The 16,654-nt window shown below is 43.2% G+C and overlaps 1 protein-coding gene across 6 annotated transcripts in view; it reads right to left on the bottom strand.

The window, feature by feature from the left end:
- Positions 1 to 16,434, bottom strand: part of MYPN (myopalladin) — a 254,461-nt gene extending 238,027 nt beyond the window's left edge. For 2 of the 6 annotated variants that reach the window (XM_077454256.1, XM_077454259.1), the window contains exon 1: positions 16,309 to 16,434. The gene's annotated coding sequence lies outside the window, so the exon portion shown is untranslated. The remainder of the gene's footprint in view (positions 1 to 16,308) is intronic. The other 4 variants (XM_077454262.1, XM_077454263.1, XM_077454257.1 and 1 more) reach the window with 2 other exon arrangements.
- Positions 16,435 to 16,654: the final 220 nt, after the last annotated feature.

Below are 16,654 nucleotides of genomic sequence, written 5' to 3'. Positions count from 1 at the left end.
AACCGTGACAGGTACTCGGGTACTTTGATGGGCTGTGACAGCTACTCGGGTACTCGGATGAACCGTGACAGGTACTCGGGTACTTTGATGGGCTGTGACAGGTACTCAGTACTCTAATGGACCGTGACAGGTACTCGGGTACCCTGATGGACCGTGACAGGTACTCGGGTACACTGATGGACCGTGACAGGTACTCGGGTACCCTGATGGACCGTGACAGGTACTCGGGTACCCTGATGGACCGTGACAGGTACTCGGGTACCCTGATGGACCGTGACAGGTACTCGGGTACCCTGATGGACCGTGACAGGTACTCGGGTACCTTGATGGACCGTGACAGGTATTCGGGTACCCTGATGGGCTGTGACAGGTACTCGGATACTCTGATGGGCCGTGACGGGTACTCGGGTACTCTGATGGGCCGTGACAGGTACTCGGGTACTCTGATGGGCCGTGACAGGTACTCGGGTACTCTGATGGGCCGGGACAGGTACTCAGGTACTCAGGTACTCAGATGAACTGTGACAGGTACTCGGTACTCAGATGAGCTGGGACAGGTACTCGGGTACTCAGATGGGCTGTGACAGGTACTCGGGTACTCTGATGGGCTGTGACAGGTACTCAAATACTTTGATGGACTGTGACAGGTACTCTGATGGACTGTGATTGACAGGTACTAGGAGGGGTGGTGACAGGTCCTCTTTATTGGGGGGGGGGGGGGCAAGCAGTATGATTGGTGTACACTGTAGGCGGTAACGAGATGTTACCACAATCTCCTCCTCACACACAATCGGTGTGTGAGGAGGAGAACCCGGTAACATCTCGTTACCGCCGTTTGTTTACATTTTAGTGATCGGCTGTGAAAGGATCACAGCCGATCACGTGGGTAAACAGCTGGCCAATGGCTGTTTACCAGCGTCGGTGACGAGCAGTGTTCCCGGGGAACACGCCGCCACCGACGTGCACGTGCAGCGCGCTCACGATCGCGTGCATGCGCCGTGCACAGTCGGGGTGTGACCATCTGTGATCGGCCATGACTTCATCACGGCCGATCACGTGGTAAACAGCCATAACCAATGGCTGTTCACCCCCTTCGGTGGCGAGCGGTGTCTCCGTGACACGCCGCCACCGAAGAAACAGGGATGCCGCGCACGATCGCGTGCATTCCCTGTTTAAACGGGAGGCTGTCATATGACGGACTCCTGCCACAATAGGTGCGCCGCCTGGCCGTCATTTGACAGCATCTAGTTAATTGGTTGTATCTGGGGAAGGTATATGGCTGTGGCCTGCAATCTCATAACTCACATTCTGTCTTTTTATGTCTACTTTCATATTTCACTGTACTTATGGGGGCCGTCGTAACTGACACATAAGCTAAACTTCAAACAAGCCTGCCTTTATCTCTATTGCATTGTAGATTGATGGGAATATAAATTGTGAGCTCTTTCCAGCTCAAAGGAATTGACAAGTACTTTCTGTACTTACTAAAAATGTTCTTAGCTTGAAAATGAAATCTAATGTAGTCGACACTGCTAAGGACTGGTAACCTGCAATATATTAAGTTTGTATTTTTAGATTTAGATATGCTTTATACAGGCATACCCCACTTTTAAGTATGCAATGGGGTTTATTTACTAAATCTGAAAAGTGCAAAATCAGACTTACTTCTGCATAGAAAACAATGAGCTTCTAACCTTGGCTTGTTCAATTAAGCTTGTAATAAAACCTGGAAGCTCATTGGTTTATATGCAGAAGTGAGCCTGATTTTACACTTTCCAGCTTTAGTAAATAAACCTTATTGTGTACTTAAAAGTGGGGTATGCCTGTATAAACATCTTTACTTGTGTACTTATTTCACATATAGGAAATCTCCAATGCCGTTTACACACGACTGGACTTTTGGACAGACTGAATTCCGTCAGACTTTCCGAGGGACTTTCGAAGGACTTCCATTGAATCAGACTTGTCTACACACAATCACACAAAAGCCCAACAGATTCAACCGTGATGACGTACGACCGGACTAGAATAAGGAAGTTCATAGCCAGTAGCCAATAGCTGCCCTAGCGTCAGTTTTTCGTCCGTCGGACTAGCATACAGACGAACTGATTTTTCGACCGGACTTGAGTCCGTCGGAAAGATTTGAAACATGTTCTAAATCTAAAGTCCGTCTGATTTTTCGACAACAAAATGAACTTGCATTTTGAATGACAATTGCGCGATCATGCTACACTGTACCCAAAACTAAATTTTTATCATTTTGTTCCCACAAATAGAGCTTTCTTTTGGAGGTATTTTATCCCCTCTGGGATTTTTATTTTCTGCTAAACAAATAAAAGAAAGACCGAAAATTTTGAAAGAAAAATGTTTTTTTTTGTTTCTGTTACAAAACTTTGTAAATAAGTAAGTTTTCTCCTTCACGGATGGGCACTGATGGGGTGGCACTGATGGGCACCGATGAGGTGAAACTGATGGGCACTGATAGGCGGTACGGATAAGCAGCACTGATGGGTACACATAGATGGCACTGATGGGCACTGAAAGACGGCACTGATGGGCACTGATAGATGACACAGATGGGCACTGATAGGAGGCACAGATGGGCACTGATAGGTGGCATGGATGGGCACTGATAGATGGCACAGATGGACATGGATGGGCAATGATAGGTGGTACTGATGTACACTAATGGATGGTACTGATGGGCATCACTAATTGGTAGGCATCTATTGTGGGCACTGATTGGCAGGCATTGTGGGCACTGATTGTTATCCCTGGGGGCCATGGGTGGCATTCTGGGGGGGAGCTGTGCTCATAATCAATCAGCACAGACCCCCCCTGTCAGAGGAGCAACCGATTGGCTGGACTTTCTAGCCATCAACAATGTAGGAATAAAGGGTCTGGACTTCAACAGAAGATCCAAAGGATCTGGAAGGATCCATGAGGATTCTGCCAGGACCGAACACGACATCTGCCTTGGCCAGTTCAGTGTGAATAGAGTTTTTGGAATTTTCCCCATCTCAATTCTTCAAAACAGACCAGAGAGCAGTCTAAGAAGGGGAAAGGCATTAAGGCATCCAGCCAGATGATCCCTGGACCTGAAAATTAACCTTTCCATTTTGTTGGTGAATCAGAAAGCCAGGAGGTCCATGTCTAATGTCTAAACGTTGATGACTGAGGAAGTTTACCTGACATTTTTTAATACCTGGAATGTACATGGTGGACAGTACTCATATGTGTAGTCCCACCCGAGTCAGAGTCTAATCTGCCTCTATGAGCTGTGTTCTAGTTCCCCCTGGTGGATAATGTAAGCCACTGATATTGCACTGTCCAACTGAATCCTGCTTGAATTACTGCATATTCGAGAAGTTCAACATTAAAGTGCTAACCAAATTGCCCTGAGCTGTGGAATGTTGTTCATGAGATAAGCTTCTTCCAGTGACCAAGTCCCTTGTACTGAGAGAGAGTACAGGACTTATCCCCAGACCAACAAGCAGGCATCAGTTGTGAGTATCTTCCAGCAGAGGAGAAAAAAAAACTTCCCTTATTCCAAATCTGAATGTGTGACCCACCAGATCTTGGACAGGGAGGTTTGCAGAAGCAGTCCCAGTTACTCCAAGTAATAAATCAGTTCCAGCTCGGACTTCTGTTTATTCAGGATCCACCAAAACTGCTGCACGGTTTGAAATGTTTGTTTTGCATCTGCCAGTCTTTGTAGAAACTTTGACAGGTTTAACAATAGGAAGACTGACAATCCTGGAAGGTTCTGAATCCACGTGGCTGCAAAAGGTCATCAGGTGCCCCCCTACATTGACGAGTGGGGGCATGACTTCATTGCATATTTAACACGGGGTTTTCACACAGATTTTCTACAACATTTTAAGCCAAAGGGTCTTTTGCATGTGCACAGTGAAGAGACTTATTCTGGAGATTTGGGCAGGTAACATCCACCAGGCTATCCACACAATAGAGCAGTGCCACAGGCATGACTTTCAGCTGTTAAAGGACAAAGAGATTAGAGAGGCTACAACCAAGGTCACTGGACACATCCTTAGCCCAAACACCTAAGGTTGGGCAAATGAACAAAGCCATCCACAATAGCAGGCTCTACAAGGGAAAGAAGGCTTTGAAAGGGGCCTCAAGCCTTTAATTCACCCGATACTTGAATGCCATAACACCCCATACTGGGACAGTTAAAGTCTTAGTTAAAACAATTAAAACAGGCAAGATCTATAGAGAAATACAAGGCTAGATCTACAGAGAAAAGTTGAATTTTTTAAGAACTCCTCCTTCATAGCAGATTATTGGGCAAAATGCTTATACCGCATACACACGACGTGACTAGGTCTGACGGTCTTCCGGACTGATTTTTGGCAAAGTTCCAAAGGACTTCGCAAATGAACGGACTTGGCCACACACAATCACACCAAACTCCGACGGATTTGAACGTGATGGCGTACGACCGGACTAAAATAAGGAAGTTCGTAGCCAGTAGTCAATAGCTGCCCTAGCTTCGGTTTTTGTCCATCGGACTAGCATACACACAGGCGGAGTTCTCGATAGGAACTGTGTCTGGCGGAGTTCCGGTGAAAAAAATTGAAACATGTTCTATTTCTAAAATCTGTCAGATTTTTGAATAGCAAAGGTCTGATGGAGCCCACACACGATCGAATTGTCCGACGGATTCGTTCCGTCTGACCTTTGATGTAAAAAAAGTCTGGTCGTGTGTACGTGGCATTAGGAGGAGAAAAGATCTTGTCCATGTTAGGCTAATCACTATATAAACCAGGCTGCAATAGTAAATTAACAAGAAAGGGCTTTTTAGGCTGGGGACTTTAATATTAACTCACACTAGTAACCTTAAAGCGGAGGTCCACCCTAAAATGGACCTTCCGCTCATCGGAATCCTCCCCCCCTCCGGCGCCACAATTGGCACCTTTCAGGGGGGAGGGGGGTGCAGTTACCTGGATAATCCAGGTAACTGCACCCACTTCCGGGATAGCTCTCTGCGGAAAGGGGCGTAGATTACGCCCCTTTCCGCAAGTGCCCGCCCCCTTCCGCAAGTGCCCCGCTGCCTGTTGGGAAACACACAGATCCCAGAGGCAGCGGGGACCGTCCTTATTGCGCAGCGCGGCTCGCGCATGCGCAGTAGGGAACCGGGAAATGAAGCCGAAAGGCTCCATTTCCTGATTCCCATACCCAAGATGGCGGCGGCAGCACCCGAGTGACGATCTAAAGATCGGCTTCGGGTGCCAACATCGCGGGCGCGCTGGACAGGTAAGTGTCACTATTTTAAAAGTCAGCAGCTGCAGTATTTGTAGCTGCTGGCTTTTAAAAAAAAAAAAAAACGCGGAGTCCCGGCGGACTCCCGCTTTAAGTAAATCAGTCAGGTTGTTCAAAGTCAAAACATGTGTGGACTGCATCTGTGAGAGCCGCAATAAGTTTTGGAGTTATGCCTTTAGACTGAGAGTCCTCAGATAACAAGTCATCTACCACAAATAAAGTACCTTCCTTAGTATCTTCAGCTAACCATGTCAAGCAGTGTACTAAGTGTACACAGTGCACAAAGGCACATTACAGACCACCCCTGCTCCTTTCTCATTACCCAGTCCAGGATACGGCTTCCAAGCTTTGCCGAGGAGCAGCTAATCCAGAAAGCTGCAAAATGATCCCTGCAGCACTGAAGTAATCTTGGTACTGTAGATGAAAAGCAAGCTTGATAAAACCAAGGAGGCAAGCTGGAAAAGGGTGTCCAGTGTCCAAATCTGAAAGTGGCAACATAACCTTACATCTCTGAATACAATCCTGAGTATGGTTAAGAAATAGTGTTTTGCAAAAAAATGTTTTACCACACACAGTGCATTTGGAAACTAAGTTTGGGATAATATTAAAGTGGACTTTGCACTACAATCAATGTCCACTTACTTACTCCCCACCCCTGCTAAAAACCTGCAATATATATAAAAAATTCTGCAGGAGAAAAAAACCTTAATAAATATATTTAACTGCCTCCTGGCTTCCATACCACTCTAGGTAGTATCATATTCTTTCCTAAGAGATCCTGGAGAATTCTGAGTTTTCCTATCCCATGAGATGACTCTACAATATAGGAGCATCTTTTCACAAGAGTTGGAATATTCAGCATTCTCTGGGATCTCAAAAAAGGAGGACACCCTTGCTAGACACACGCAGGTTTTTCTTTCAATAATAATTTAAAATGTGTACTTATAGAAAATATGTTACAATTCCAGTATAAAATATATATCAGATTTTGGGTGGAGTGGGCTTTATATACTGCAAGCTGGTAAAGGTCTCCTTGACATATTAGGTCCTATTGCATATATTCATATAATGCCAACATACTTGGTCTCGTCCTATCCCTGGCACAGCTATGACACAGTATTTTAAGCTCAGCTGTACTGAGCTTGAAATTTTTCTGACCTCAAGGATTGCACTAAATTATCCTACAGGGAAGAGACTGGAGGGCTTCCCTGGTGCCACATAATGATAAAGGAAAAAATTGCTAACATGATACAGCAACAGTCAGTGATGTCTGTTTTATTCAGTCAATAAATTGTGCCATGTGTTCTAAGGTTAATAAAGTCATCAGTGCACTACAAAATAACAAATAATTTTTGTGCTAGGTAGCACTTGCAAAAACAATCATTATTAAAATCAATACATGTGAAATAAAGAAATATTAAATAATAATGATAAATGGCATGTCCAAAATATTAATAATGTCCAGTCCAAAGTAATATTGTTCCTGTAAGGGTCTTGTAAAGACCACCCCTTAATATTGGCCTTACCTTGTGCTTTATTGTAACTTGTAACTTAAAGTGTTACTAAACCCAGTAATATGAAAATAGTCCATAGTGAGTATAACAAGCATGCTATTCTGCATATTGTGGCAGCAGGCAGGTAAAGTCACCTGGTTGTATCCAGGATGGTAAATATGTGTGTCCTAGATTCAGGCTTTATGCAGACTTTTACAATTAGAGGGGAAGAGTTAATGAGCCCAGCTGAAGTAAGTGGGCTCATTAAGACCTCTACAAAAAACCCCAGCATGTATAGGGAGATGCTCCATCCTGGAACCAGTTTTGTGTGTATAGACTGGGGAGTCTGAGATCTGTTCTGTGAGTTAACGCCTGTGTGGCAAACCCCTACAATTGAGACAGGGACTGGGGCAACACAAGGCTGCACCCAGTTGTTAGACAGGGAGTCTACGTGTGTAGTTAGAGGTCAAGCTGACCAGGATTTATTTTCTTGTTTTATTTTGTTTGGCTGTTATATGTATCACTGCATGTAGCCTAAATAAACCGGATCTTTTGTTTTTTGAACCTACACCGCTGTCTGCTGTGCCTGACTTTGTGTTGTGAACCCATCCAGGGGGTCACACACACCCGCTGCCGAGCTAACCCCTCACAGTTGGTGGAGAATTTTGGCACTTTTTTTTTGTTAAGGCCAGCATGGAGGAGATACTGAGACAGCTGGCTCTAGCAAATGCAAACCAGCAACAAGCAAATGCAAATCAGCAGCAGACAAATGCAGGTTTACAAAAGAGCCTTGCAGCCCAGCAGCAGATAAATGCAACTTTGCAGCAGAGTTTGGAAAATCAGCAGAAGGCTCACCAGCAGAGTTTGGAAGCTCAGCAACAAGCCCAGCAGCGATCTGAAGCCCGCTTCATAGACCTGTTGCAGAAGCAAGAGCAGAATTTTCAACAGAAAATAGAGACATTAATACAGCAACGTCCGCAGACCAATGAAGCAAGTGGTTACAATAATACCGCATCCTTTGGTGTGAGCCGTTTACTGACAAAAATGACTGGAGAGGATGATCCGGAGGTGTTTTTGACCACATTTGAAAGGACTGCTGAAAGGGAAAAGTGGCCTAAGGAGCAATGGGCTGGACTGGTGGCCCCTCTGTTAACTGGGGAATCGCAGAAAGCTTATTATGACCTAGAGCCTGACCAAGCAAAAGACTATGTGGTGCTAAAAGCAGAAATATTGGCACGGCTGGGTGTCACCCTGGCCGTCCGGGCTCAGCGTGTGCATAACTGGACTTTTCAGGTTGGAAAACCTCCCAGGTCTCAAATGTATGATCTCATTCACCTGAGCAGGAAGTGGCTGCAGCCAGAGACTTTGACTGCACCAAACATTGTGGAACGTGTGGTTATGGATCGTTTCCTGAGAGCTCTTCCTACTGCCATCCAAAAATGGGTAAGCCATGGAGACCCAGAAAATGCAGATAAAACTTGTGGATCTGGTTGAGAGGTACTTGGCTACAGAGAACCTGACCACCTCTTCCAGGGACTCACGGACTTTCCCCCCTAAGACCAGATCATCCCCAGTGACGGGTAAGATGACTCCAAGGGGTGAGGGTGGAGAGAGTGAGAGGGTGGGAGTTCTACCTAAGGTCTGGCGGGAGAAGCCCAGGAAGCCCATGCTGCAAGAGGCAGCGAAAAAGATTATTTGCTACCGCTGCCGGCAAGAGGGACATATTGCAGCCAATTGCCCAGTTGTGGATGAGCCTATGCAATGTGACTTTATAAGGGAGAGACGTCAGTCGCTGTTTGCGACAGTTGCATGCACTGCCATTCGGGGACCTGAGAGACATTTATGTAAAATGTGTATTAATGGTAGGCATGTTGATGTGTTGCTAGATTCAGGTAGCCTGGTAACATTGATAAAAGCTGAATTAGTTACTACAGAGGTCTCTGGGAAGAACAGGGTGGCTGTTATTTGTGTGCATGGGGACACCCGAAAGTATCCTGTAACTTCAGTGTTTTTTGAGACCCCCAAAGGTAACCTCTCTCATCAGGTGGGGTTAGTGTCTCACTTACCACATGATGCTATTGTGGGAAGGGATTTTCCAAAATTCTGGGAACTCTGGGATTGTCCTGAGCCCCCCACTGGTGCCCCTATAGACCAGGAAGATGACCAGAATTCCTCTGGGAGTGGTGAGGACTCTCCTGAATTTCCCTTGTCGGTATTGGCGGGGGAAACTCGAGAAACTGGGGAGGAGCCAACATCCTCAGTTGAAAACATGCCGTCTGTGGAGTTTTCGGACCTTGAGGTTCACAGGGAAAATTTTGCCACAGAACAGTTAAAAGACCCCACCCTAATAAAGGCACGGGAAAATGTGGTGAAAATAGATGGCGAGTTAGTGAACCCAGATAAGACTTGCACTTACCCGTACTTCACTGTGGAAAGGGACCTGCTGTATCGAGTGGCTCAAAGGGCAGAAGAAACCATTGAGCAACTTGTGGTGCCCAAACCTTACAGGAAGTTGGTGTTAGAATTGGCCCATGGGCACATTCTGGGAGGTCATCTGGGGACCGAAAAAACCAGAGAGAGGGTACTGCAGAGATTCTATTGGCCTGGGGTCATGAAGGAAACAGAAAATTATTGTTCCTCCTGCCCTGTGTGTCAGAAGTCGGCACCTATGCCACATTTCCGTAACCCGCTGGTACCTCTTCCTATCATTGAGGTCCCCTTTGAAAGGATCGCAATGGATTTGGTAGGTCCGATAATGAAGTCCGCTAGGGGGCATCAGTACATTTTGGTTATATTGGACTATGCCATCCGTTATCCGGAAGCAATTCCTCTTCGAAATACCTCGGCCAAAACCATAGCCAAAGAGCTATCTCTTGTTTTTAGCCGCGTGGGTATTTGTAAGGAACTGCTTACGGACCAAGGTACACCCTTTATGTCCCGGGTTATGAAAGAATTATGCAAGTTGTACAAAGTGAAGCAATTGCGTACATCTGTGTATCACCCCCAAACAGATGGGTTGGTTGAAAGATTCAACAAAACCCTAAAACAAATGTTAAAGAAGGTGGTGGATAGAGATGGAAAGAATTGGGATTGTCTAATACCCTATCTGATGTTTGCCATTAGGGAGGTACCCCAATCCTCTATGGGTTTCTCACCCTTCGAGTTGCTCTATGGGAGACACCCAAGAGGGCTGCTGGATATCGCCAAGGAAACTTGGGAAAATGAGAGTTCTCCTCACAGGAGTGTGATTGAGCATGTTGCCCTGATGCAAGATAGAATTGTACAGGTAATGCCAATTGTAAAGGAACATTTAACCCAAGCGCAGTTAGCACAGCAGAGAGTGTACAAACGTGGGGCCAAGACACGTACTTTTTCCCCGGGGGATAGGGTCTTGGTGCTAGTCCCTACGGTTGAAAGCAAATTTCTGGCCAAATGGCAAGGTCCATATGAAGTAATTGAAAAAATTAGTGAGGTGAACTACAGGGTTAGACAGCCGGGAAGGCGAAAGCCGGAGCAGATCTATCACGTCAATCTGCTGAAAGCCTGGAGGGATAGGGAATCCCTAGTCGCAGAGACTTTGTCACAAGTACAGCCTGATTGCTTAGTTCCTGAGGTTGGAATAGCAGACACCTTATCGAAAGCCCAACAACAGGAGGTTAAAGAGTTTGTACTTCGTAACAAAGAGATTTTCTCTGAGCTTCCGGGACAAACATCTGGCGTAGAGCATGACATTATCACCCCGCCAGGAGAAAGGGTAAAACTAAAACCTTATAGAATACCAGAGGCCCGACGGGAGGCAATACGTGGGGAGGTTCAAAGGATGCTGGAATTGGGTGTGATAGAGGAGTCCCAGAGTGACTGGTCCAGTCCTATCGTACTAGTGCCCAAACCTGATGGGAGCTGGCGGTTTTGTAACGATTTTCGACAATTAAATAAAGTTACAAAATTTGACACCTACCCCATGCCGCGTATAGATGAGTTGATTGACCGGCTGGGAACAGCCCGATATATGACAACTCTTGATCTCACCAAAGGGTATTGGCAAATTCCCCTGGCCGAGTCGGCCAAGGAGAAAACTGCGTTTGTAACCCCAGATGGGGCATTCCAATATAAGAGAATGCCGTTTGGGTTACAGAATGCACCGGCAACATTCCAGCGGAAAATGGATAAGATTCTGAGGCCCCATCAGAAATATGCTGCAGCTTACCTGGATGATGTGATTATTCATAGCACAGACTGGGTCTCACATTTACCAAAAGTACAAGCAGTCCTAGACTCTATCCGGGAAGCTGGGTTTACGGCCAATCCAAAGAAGTGTACCATTGGACAGGAGGAGGCCAAATATCTTGGGTACACTATTGGGAGGGGGGTGATAAAACCCCAAGTCAATAAAGTCGAGGCCATACAGAGTTGGCCACGTCCCAACAGCAAGAAACAGGTACGAGCCTTTCTGGGAATCGCTGGCTATTATCGACGATTCATTCCCCAATTTTGCTTCTCAGGCTGTGCCCCTCACCAACCTGATGAAAGGGAAAGAGTCGGTCATGGTTAAATGGTCCCCAGAGGCTGAAGAAGCATTTCAGTCCTTAAAAACAGCCTTATGTAGCCAGCCAGTGTTGTACTCACCAGACTTCTCTAAGGACTTCGTGGTACAAACTGATGCATCAGACGTTGGGTTAGGAGCAGTGTTATCCCAGGTCTGGAACGGGGAAGAGCACCCAGTCATTTACCTCAGCAGGAAGTTAAAGTCCCATGAGGTAAATTACTCCACGATTGAGAAGGAATGTTTAGCAGTCAAGTGGGCTCTAGATTCCCTTCGGTACTATCTGCTAGGTAGGCACTTTGACCTGGTGACTGATCACGCTCCTTTAAAGTGGATGGCTCAGAACAAGGAGACCAATAGAAGGGTAAATAGGTGGTTCCTGGCCCTACAGGAATTTAACTTTACAGTTAAGCATCGCCCTGGTGTTAAAATGGGGAATGTGGATGCTTTGTCTCGGATACATGCGTGTCTGACTGCTGGTGTTACAACCCCAAGGTTGAAACAAGAGGGGGGGGTATGTGGCAGCAGGCAGGTAAAGTCACCTGGTTGTATCCAGGATGGTAAATATGTGTGTCCTAGATTCAGGCTTTATGCAGACTTTTACAATTAGAGGGGAAGAGTTAATGAGCCCAGCTGAAGTAGGTGGGCTCATTAAGACCTCTACAAAAAACCCCAGCATGCATAGGGAGATGCTCCATCCTGGAACCAGTTTTGTGTGTATAGACTGGGGAGTCTGAGATCTGTTCTGTGCGGTAGGTTAACGCCTGTGTGGCAAACCCCTACAATTGAGACAGGGACTGGGGCAGCACAAGGCTGCACCCAGTTGTTAGACAGGGAGTCTACGTGTGTAGTTAGAGGTCAAGCTGACCAGGATTTATTTTCTTGTTTTATTTTGTTTGGCTGTTATATGTATCACTGCATGTAGCCTAAATAAACCGGATCTTTTGTTTTTTGAACCTACACCGCTGTCTGCTGTGCCTGACTTTGTGTTGTGAACCCATCCAGGGGGTCACACACACCCGCTGCCGAGCTAACCCCTCACAATATACAGACTGATTTTTCTGTTGTGGGTTTAGTAACACTTTAACTTAATCTAGAGTGCTTCTATAACAATGATTTGTAGCTAGTCTAGTATGTGGCAACACTGTTATTATAGAAAAGTATGAATTTGCTATATCAAAATACTGAATCTGAACGTGAGAAATATAACCATAGACAGTTTGCCAATATGCTCAGAGTGTATGTTTAGAGAATGTAACTATAATATGCTGATAATATGTCTAGAACTAAATAGCCTTCAGATATATATACTTTAACTACTTTTACCCCCTTCCTGACCAGGCCATTTTTTGCAATACTGCACTGCGTTGATTTAACTGACAATTGCGCAGTCATTCTTTCAGTGGTATTTGATCACCTCTGCAGTTTTTATTTATAAAAAGACTGACAATTTTGAAAAAGAATCAATATTTTTTACTTTCTACTATAAACATTCTCAATAAAAAAAATTTAAAAATCAAATTTCTTCATCAATTTAGGCCAATATTCTGCTACATATTTTTGGTAAAAAAAATCCCAAAAAGCATACATTGATTGGTTTGCACAAAAGTTATAGCGTCTATAAACTATGGGATAGATGTTTGGACTTTTTATTTTTTTAAATGTTTTTACTAGTATTCAGCAATTTCTAGCAAGACAGTGACATTGTGGCAGACAAATGTGACACTTACTGACACTTTGTGAGGACCAGTGAGACTACTACAGTGAGCAGTTCTAAAATGCACTGACACTGTATAAATTACACTGGCAGGGAAGGTGTTAACATCAAGGGAAATAAAAAGCTTAACTGTGTTCCCTATGAGTATTTTCTTACTGTGTGAGGGATGGGTGCACTTGTGGAAGAGACACAACTGTGTTCCTGATTAGCAGGAATCACAGAAGTCTCTCCTCCTGTCTGACAGAACAACGGTCTGCCTTGTTTACATAGGCAGACCGTTCTACAAACTACAGTGTCCGTCCATAGAAGAGTGAAGGAGATACTTGTGTCTTGACACCAGAAAAGTAACCCCTGGCATCCTCCAGATTGCATTAACCTCCTTGTTATACAAGAAAAGTCAGCCTAGCTTTTTGTTCATTCAGGGACCAGATCATGCCACAAGGTTGATGCCTGGGGTGGATAACCTTTCCTTGTGGTTAGATGGGTCAGTGATCCAATGGCTCAGATAGCAGGCATCCAGAATCAGTAAAAGAAGAAGAGGAATCTTCTCATGGTGTGAAAACTGCATATTTATTGGTAAAAAGCCATTCCCGTTCAAAGCAAATACAGGCATACCCCACTTTTAAGTACACAATGGGGTTTATTTACTAAAGCTGGAAAGTGAATAAACCCAATTGTGTACTTAAAAGTGGAGTATGCCTATACTTAAAAACATACAAACTGTATATGCCCAATCTATCTGATCATTTAGTAAGCTACCATGCAGTTTGCACACATTCCACCTAGGCCAGAAATAACATACCGAGAGTTCTGCTTGAAGGCATTTCATCATAAAGTGATGTCCTCAGAAGCAGGGACCTTCTGCTTCTGGGGAGGTCACATGATGACGAAGCATGTCAAGTGGAACTCTCGGCGCGTGGCAGGCATTGAGATTATATGATAGATTTACAATGAGGGACATTTATTAGGATTTTTTTTAACAAGTGTTTTTGTTTCTAGCTTACATCTTTTTTTTGTGGTAATGAGTAGGGGTACTATGTATTCCTTACTCATTCACTTTCAGTGACAGTATCTTGGGGGCCCCCTTATTATCAATAACCCCTTGCCAGGGTTGTTGGAAAGAGGCCCTTGCCCACATCTTTAACATGGGGACAATGTGCTTTGACGGGGGGGGGGACTACTTAATTTCATACAATATAACAACTATTCCAACAGCTAAGATTAGTAGCATAATTACTATGGAAAAAAGAGGTGCATTTCAATGTTTACTGTTTTGTACTGGGAATTTATTAGCCTCCGGCATTATTTCTGTGTGGAAGCATATCAGAAAAGACCTCAATCACAATTGCCAACATATTCTACTAAGCACTTTCACAGAATGTTGTTTAGTAACATATTGTTACTAATAAACCCATGATAGTACATTGTTCTTTTGTTAAGCAAATTAACTTCATATATGTATGAAAGTATTACTGAACTAAAAATTCTTTGAACCTGGGTGTTTGGTATAGCCAACAAAAGCACTTTAAACCCTCTTTTGGATGGATTCATACATTGATATCGATATATATAAGTGCACAAGTTGCCTTTGATTATCAAAAAAAAAAAGAAGCATACTCTTGTAGTACAAAGATTATCATATAGCCAGATGGTATAAACGATAAGAAGACACCAGTTACTTATCTAGCAATACAATAGCAATGTGCATGTGAAACCCATATGTACTGTAGTAGGGCCTACTAAAGTGACAGAATTCCAAAAATATACAAGTAAATGAGATAGATCAAAGCAAAAAATAGGATGCTTGGTGGACAACAAATACAACACAAAACAATAGTCAGAAATAAGGCAGATCACGTATAAGGGAAACTATAAAACAACAGTCCAAGCAATGTAACAAATTCCAGCTTGGATAGCAACAACTGCCAAAGAAAACGAACACCCAAGAACACTTAATGTATATGTGAACCCTTACTTTGTAAAACAGCCCATTTAGTTTAAAATAGAAATGAAAGGTAAAACACTTGTGTACGTATTTAAAATTAAAAAGACATTACAAATAACCTTTTTTTCCATACTTAATCCCATTACTTCTGTTCTCAGCAACATAAGGGGTTTAGAGAGGTGGGGGTGGAGAAACATCAGTACACTGATGTACTGATCTTTCTAGTATAAGGCTGTGGAATAAAACATTTTTGGGGAAACACTTTGTCGCATTGTATTGCATTTTCGTTCCTGGGTTTAGATATTTTGAATAAAGGATATTTTCCAACATGTTATAAAATCTATCTGAACCCATTAAAAAATACTCCTCTTTAAACAGTACTGTATCTACATAAGCTGACAACTTTTAGAGATTGAATTGTGTGCTTCCTAAGGTCCCATTATCTGTTCCAAGTACATGAAATCACTGTACCTCTGTGCGAAACAGCTGATGGCCTGTTCAGGCTAAGAAACTTTAGTGGGTGTACCATATGGATATCTTTATTACAGCAAACATTTGTGTCAAGCAGGTGGGGGAAGGGTGCTCTAGGCTATATAAATAACATCACGTTTCATTGCGTGATAAGGAAATGGACTGCTCACCTAAAATGAACTTCCCAAAACACAAAGGGTCATATAGTACATCAATATTGCACATTTGAAAAAGAAAGGTATCAGAATAAGCATAATATATAAAAAAAAAATTGCTCTGCTTGTGCAATGTACTAAAAAAATTAAAGACACAAACAATAGCACTGTAAATAATACAGTCTGTTAAATAATACAGCCTGTTAACTTTTAGGCAGATATTTTCTTAAAAATATTGACTTCTGGCAAATAAAGTGAAATTTAATTTAAAAATAACATAATTTTCAAAGAAAATGTTTACTGCACTTTGTAAAAAGCTATTATCTAATATTTTAGATATATTATCTAGAGTCCGTTGCTGTACCAGATCATTTTTAATAAGCTCTGAAAAGTATTATATTATTGTGCATTGATTATGCTAATTTCTTAAAATTACAAAAACATATGATTAAAGCAAAACCTTACAAACTGTCCTAAAACAGAAGAAATATTCTAATTGTATTTTCAACAAACATACGGTATATAATGTAAGACAAAATGCTTCGATCCGATCTAAAAACTCAAGGTATTTTTTTTTTCAGTTTCATATGTAAGAATAATTCTCGGTTTCATACAAAAATCACAGCTAAATCAATGACTGAGGTTTAAAAACTGAAGTTTAGCAAAGTATTTTGCTAGAGCTCATAGAAATGAAATCTTACCGGTGACACACATCCAGCATCTGCACTTCCTCTCTCTTTCATGGTCCTTGGTCTCGTGCCTTCCTCTGTAAGGACAGTAATGGCTGCTTTCTTTTTTGCCTTTTTAGCATGCTAATTATAGGTGCCCTCCTCATCCTGCAATGGAAAAAAAAAAAAAACATAATGTCATGCCAAGAACTGCTACCACTTGTTGTAGCTATGTATGCAGCCTTCAAACTGAGGTTTAGACAAATTTAAGATAAGTCTCCTGATTGTAATAATCACACATAAATTAACAAAGAATGTTTTTAAAGGAAATACCTTTGCAGAGAGTGTATGTTATAAGTTACTTTTTATGCGACTAACA

Source organism: Lithobates pipiens, unplaced genomic scaffold, assembly GCF_037356315.1.
Source record: "Lithobates pipiens isolate NorthernLeopardFrog02 unplaced genomic scaffold, aLitPip1_a1.2 Scaffold_25, whole genome shotgun sequence".
NCBI classification, from domain to species: domain Eukaryota; kingdom Metazoa; phylum Chordata; class Amphibia; order Anura; family Ranidae; genus Lithobates; species Lithobates pipiens.
The sequence above is the reverse complement of the archived record's forward strand: the minus strand, read 5'-3'. Positions and strand labels throughout refer to the sequence as shown.